The sequence below is a fragment of the Terrapene carolina genome, unplaced genomic scaffold (assembly GCF_002925995.2).
Source record: "Terrapene carolina triunguis isolate 2854851 unplaced genomic scaffold, T_m_triunguis-2.0 Scaffold29372, whole genome shotgun sequence".
In the NCBI taxonomy this organism is placed as follows: Eukaryota; Metazoa; Chordata; order Testudines; family Emydidae; genus Terrapene; species Terrapene triunguis.
The window spans coordinates 22136-28065 of NW_020693723.1; positions in this window are offsets into that span (position 1 = coordinate 22136).

Consider the following 5930-nt stretch of genomic DNA (forward strand, 5'->3'; position numbering starts at 1 on the left):
GATCTCTCTGTGCAGCTCTGACAATATTTGAGATCCCCTGGGCTCGTGGCAGTGGGAAAGGTGTCTGCAATTCCCAGCACCTCTTGGGGGGAGGGCGGGGGTTTCCTGGGACCCTGCTGCGCTCACAGAAGCATTCTGGGTTTTGTGGATTTTTCTTTCCCCCCCACATTTCTTACAGGTGCCAGGTGTGTCTGGTTCTATTGGGCACCTCTTCCTCTTCTTCTTCTTCCTCTTTCCCTGTTGGTAATGCTTATCATCATTAAAATGCGTCGTCTTCCCGGCCGATGGAAACTGAGGCCATCCAAACACGCCTTTGGATTGGAGGCTGACTATGAGGAGGGAAGAGCGCAGCCGGAAGCCTATTTCTTGTGGGACTTAAGAGTGGATGATACCAAACAGACTCTAGAGTCCCGGCAGGTGAGTTTCAAAACATTTTTCTCTCCTTGGCGCGTCTGTGGGGAGGCGTCTTCATTACAGATGTGGGGAGCGTTTACGCTGCTTTGAGCATTTTTCTTTTGCCTGTTTGAAATCCCTCTGTTTAATTACATTTTCATAGATTCATAGATTCTAGGACTGGAAGGGACCTCAAGAGGTCATCGAGTCCAGTCCCCTGCCCGCATGGCAGGACCAAATACTGTCTAGACCATCCCTGATAGACATTTATCTAACCTACTCTTAAATATCTCCAGAGATGGAGATTCCACAACCTCCCTAGGCAATTTATTCCAGTGTTTAACCACCCTGACAGTTAGGAACTTTTTCCTAATGTCCAACCTAGACCTCCCTTGCTGCAGTTTAAGCCCATTGCTTCTTGTTCTATCCTCAGAGGCTAAGGTGAACAAGTTTTCTCCCTCCTCCTTATGACACCCTTTTATATACCTGAAAACTGCTATCATGTCCCCTCTCAGTCTTCTCTTTTCCAAACTAAACAAACCCAATTCTTTCAGCCTTCCTTCATAGGTCATGTTCTCAAGACCTTTAATCATTCTTGTTGCTCTTCATTTGCACTCAGCGATCTCCAGACACGAAGAAAAAAAATTCCTTGCCTCCCCTTCTCCACCAGAATTTTTAAGGCTGATTGTTTTCTGACACCGAATGTCAGGGTGCAGGCACCCGGCGCCTGGATGGACTGTGAGGAGTTTATAATTGCTCAGAAATGCATAGATTCCAGCCAGAAGAGACCACTCTGATCATCTGGTCTGACCTCCTGGATAACGCAGACCAGAGAACTGCCCCAATCAGATCCTTTAGAAAAACATCCAATCTTGATTTTAAAATTGCCAGTGATGGAGAATTCATCACAACCCCTGGTAATTTGTTCCAATGATTAATTGCTCTCACGGTTAAACCTTATTTCCAGTCTGAGTTTGTCTAGCTTCAACTTCCTTTTTCTGCTCGACTGAAGAGCCCTCTGTTATCAATTTTCTATTTCCCATGTAGGTATTTATTCCCCATGTAAGTGATCTTCTTCTTACTGTCTTAATTCTGGAGGCCATATATTTCTCTTTTTGTCCATTTGCTTCCCTCATCAATTTTCTACAATGCCTAGCTTAACATAAGAACATAAGAATGGCCATATTGGGTCAGACCGAAGGTTCATCCAGCCCAGTATCCTGTTTGCCAACAGTGGCCAATGCCAAGTGCCCCAGAGGGAGTGAACCTAACAGGCAATGATCAAGTGATCTCTCTCCTGCCATCCATATCCACCCTCTGACAAACAGAGGCTAGGGACACCATTCCTTACCCATCCTGGCTAATAGCCATTAATGGACTTAATCTCCATGAATTTATCTAGTTCTCTTTTAAACCCTGTTATAGTCCTAGCCTTCACAACCTCCTCAGGCAAGGAGTTCCACAGGTTGACTGTACGCTGTGTGAAGAAGAACTTCCTTTTATTTGTTTTAAACCTGCTGCCCATTAATTTCATTTGGTGGCCCCTAGTTCTTATATTATGGGAACAAGTAAATAAAGTTTCCTTATTCACTTTCTCCACACCACTCATGATTTTATATACCTCTGTCATAACCCCCCCTTAGTCTCCTCTTTTCCAAGCTCAAAAGTCCTAGCCTCTTTAATCTCTCCTCATATGGGACCCATTCCAAACCCCTAATCATTTTAGTTGCCCTTCTCTGAACCTTTTCTAATGTCAGTATATCTTTTTTGAGATGAGGAGACCACATCTGTACGCAGTATTCAAGATGTGGGCATACCATGGATTTATATAAGGGAAATAAGATATTCTCCGTCTTATTCTTTCTCCCTTTCTTAATGATTCCTAACATCCTGTTTGCTTTTTTCACTGCCACTGCACATTGCATGGACGTCTTCAGAGAACTATCCACGATGACTCCAAGATCTCTTTCCTGACTTGTTGTAGCTAAATTAGCCCCCATCATATTGTATGTATAGTTTGGGTTATTTTTTCCAGTGTGCATTACTTTACATTTATCCACATTACATTTCATTTGCCATTTTGTTGCCTGATCACTTAGTTTTGTGAGATCTTTTTGAAGTTCTTCACAGTCTGCTTTGGTCTTAACTATCTTGGGCAGTTTAGTATCGTCTGCAAAGTTTGACACCTCACTGTTTACCCCTTTCTCCAGATCATTTATGAATAAGCTGAACAGGATTGGTCCTAGGACTGACCCTTGGGGAACACCACCATTAGTTACCCCTCTCCATTCTGAGAATTTACCATTTATTCCTACCCTTTGTTCCCTGTCTTTTAACCCATTCTCAATCCATGAAAGGGATCTTCCCTCTTACCCCATGACAACTTAATTTACATAAGAGCCTTTGGTCAGGGACCTTGTCAAAGGCTTTCTGGAAATCTAAGTACACTATGTTCACTGGATCCCCCTTGTCCACATGTTTGTTGACCCCTTCAAAGAACTCTAATAGATTAGTAAGACACGATTTTCCTTTACAGAAACCATGTTGACTTTTCCCCAACAATTTATGTTATTTTATGTGTCTGACAGTTTTATTCTTTACTGTTGTTTCAACTAATTTGCCCGGTACAGACGTTAGACTTACCGGTCTGTAATTACCAGGATCACCTCTGGAGTCCTTTTTAAATATTGATGTTACATTAGCTATCTTCCAGTCATTGGGTACAGAAGCTGATTTAAAGAACAGGTTACAAACCATAGTTAATAGTTCCGCAATTTCACATTTGAGTTCTTTCAGACCTCTTGGGTGAATGCCATGTGGTCCTGGTGACTTGTTACTGTTAAGTTTATCAATTCCAAAACCTATTCTAAAGACACTTCAATCTGTGACAATTCCTCAGATTTGTCACCTACAAAGGATGGCTCAGGTTTGGGAATCTCCCTAACATCCTCAGCCGTGAAGACTGAAGCAAAGAATTCATTTAGTTTCTCTGCAATGACTTTATAGTCTTTAAGTGCTCCTTTTGTATCTTGATTGTCCAGGGGCCCCACTGGTTGTTTAGCAGCCTTCCTGCTTCTGATGTACTTCTAATTTATATTCATTGCTATCAACTTCCCGTTTCTTCCAATTGTTATATATTATTGTTTGAAGCGGTTTTCACTTCCTCTCTAAGCAGGCTGGTTTTTTAAACTCTTTCTCATCTGGGATTGTGGTTTTCTGGGCATCTAGTAAAATGTTCTTAAACCGTTCCCAATTATCATTCACCGTTTTCTCTTTACATTCTTTCTGCCAGCTGATACATAATTAAAACACCCTGTATCTATATTACTGGTTGGGACTTTATTCTCATTGCACACGACAAATGTGATCAAGTCATGACCACTTGCATCTAAAACAGCCACGCATTTTTAGTTCTGTGATCAATTCCTTTTGATCTGTCAAGATCAGTAGCAGATTAGCCACTGGGCCGACTGGGCTTCTAGCTGAAAAACCTTTCCCTGCCTTTATCCAATGCCAAAAACGGGGGGCACCAAAAAAGGGGGGAAAACCCACTCCCTGAAAATTAAAAAAAGGGAAACAAATCAACATTTTGAGAATGAAAATATTCAGTTTGAATTGAATTTTATTTTGTTTAGAAAATTACAGCAGAAAATTGAAATGTTGTGATAATAAATAATAATAATAATAATAATAATGGAATCATAGCCCCATAGGGTTAAAAGGGACTGCAAAGGTCATCAGGTCTAACTCCTAATAATAAAAACTTATTGTTTATTAGGTGCATTACAGTAGCACCCCTAACCCGGCCTGGGACCCCACTGTGCTAGGTACTGTACATTATTACTGCCCTTTATTAGGTGCATTACGGTAGCACCCACATGCCCATATCCTGGTGCAGGGCCCCACTGTGCTGGGCGCTGTAAATTATTAGTGCCCTTTATTAGGTGTATCACGGTAGTGCCCAGGCACCCCATCCTGACCCTGAACCCCAGCGCGCTAGGTGCTGCACAAACACAGAACAAAGAGAGTCCCTGCCGCGAAGAGCTTCTAGTCTATGTACAAGAGACACCAGCTGGAGACAGCCAGACGGACAGGGGAGGGCAAGGAAACAATGAAAGACTATTGTTAAATAGGCCAGACAGACACGGTTGGGACGGGGGAGAACGCACGAGCGATGGGATGGCCGCAAACGAGGTGTGTTTCGTTAGCACCAGGGAATGGACAAGGGGGGGACAGGGGTGCTGAGGGGACTGGAGTCAGAGGAGTGAAGCTGAGGTGAAGAGACCATGCAGGGGGCTGGCGCAAAGAACTGGCCACCTTAGTTCTTACCGGCCCCACCCAGTCCATGCGACACGGTAATGCACCCAGTAAACACCAGCCTGTTGGATTAGGCCTCCGCAGTGCAGCCAGAGCAATCTGCAGCCAGGCCCAAAGGAGGAGGAAAGGGGTCTCCGGCTTCCCTCCCTGTTGAGATTTTGAAGAAATGGGGCACCAGACTCTTGCTTTAGCTTATGACTTCCCAGCCTTGCCTCGCTCATCTGCCTCAAGGATTTCGCCAAGGTCTTCTGGTGGAGGATACGGTTTTATGCCTTTCCTACCTTCACTCCAGTTAGCCCAGCAGAGGTTTCATCCACACTGCAGCTGGGACGTGTCGTTCGCAGCGTGGGCAGAGGTGCACATGTCAGCTCCGATGCAGCTAGCCCCTAGCAGCGGGGCCACGGAGACCCAAGCAGTGGCCCCCTGTACAGTCCCGTCCAAGATCCTAGACATGTCCTGGGGTAGCTAGCCTGAGCCACCGCCTGCAGCCACGCCAGTATTTTTAACAAGCTAGTGCAATCAGAGTTGTGCCGATTGCAGTGTAAACGCACCCTTTCTATTCACTCCAATGTGAATCTTTTCTAGACACCAGCCTGGGATGAAAGACACGCATGGGAGAAGCCTGAACAGCCAGAATTCTCCCGTGGAAAGTCTCCTGCAAAGGAAAAGGATCCCAGAAATATTGCCCAGAAGCCTAGCAAAAAAGGTAAAGTCCCACTTGTAAGCAGCGCTATTTTCACAGAAGAAGGAAAACCAGTTCAAAAGAATGAGTTAGGCATGTTTATTTCATAGACCTCTCATTATTTCTTAACTCTCTAGCTCTCTGTGGATTATTTCTCACACGTGTTTGCCTTCTTCCCAATTTCGTATCTAGGCATGTAACTAACAAATTGCTCCCCTCTTCCAGATCAGAAGGATGATGTTAAATAGATCAGACGCTCTTAGGGGCAGGGGAATGTCTCACTGGGTTAGTGCAGCACCCAGCGCCCCGGGACCCTGGATCTTGATATGCAGCCCTGATTTCGGTCAGGGTGTGGCAGTGCCTAGTGCTACATGGGGCCCCGATCCACGTTTGGACTCTAATACAAGTTCTGGGGCTGGTTTGCTTGTGTGTTACTCCCCGCCAGAAATCAGGACCTGGGGCTGCAGGTCGAGGCAGGTTCCCTGGAGAGAAGCCAGGCTGGAGCAGGGCTAGGAACAAGCAGGCGCCATGAAGCTGC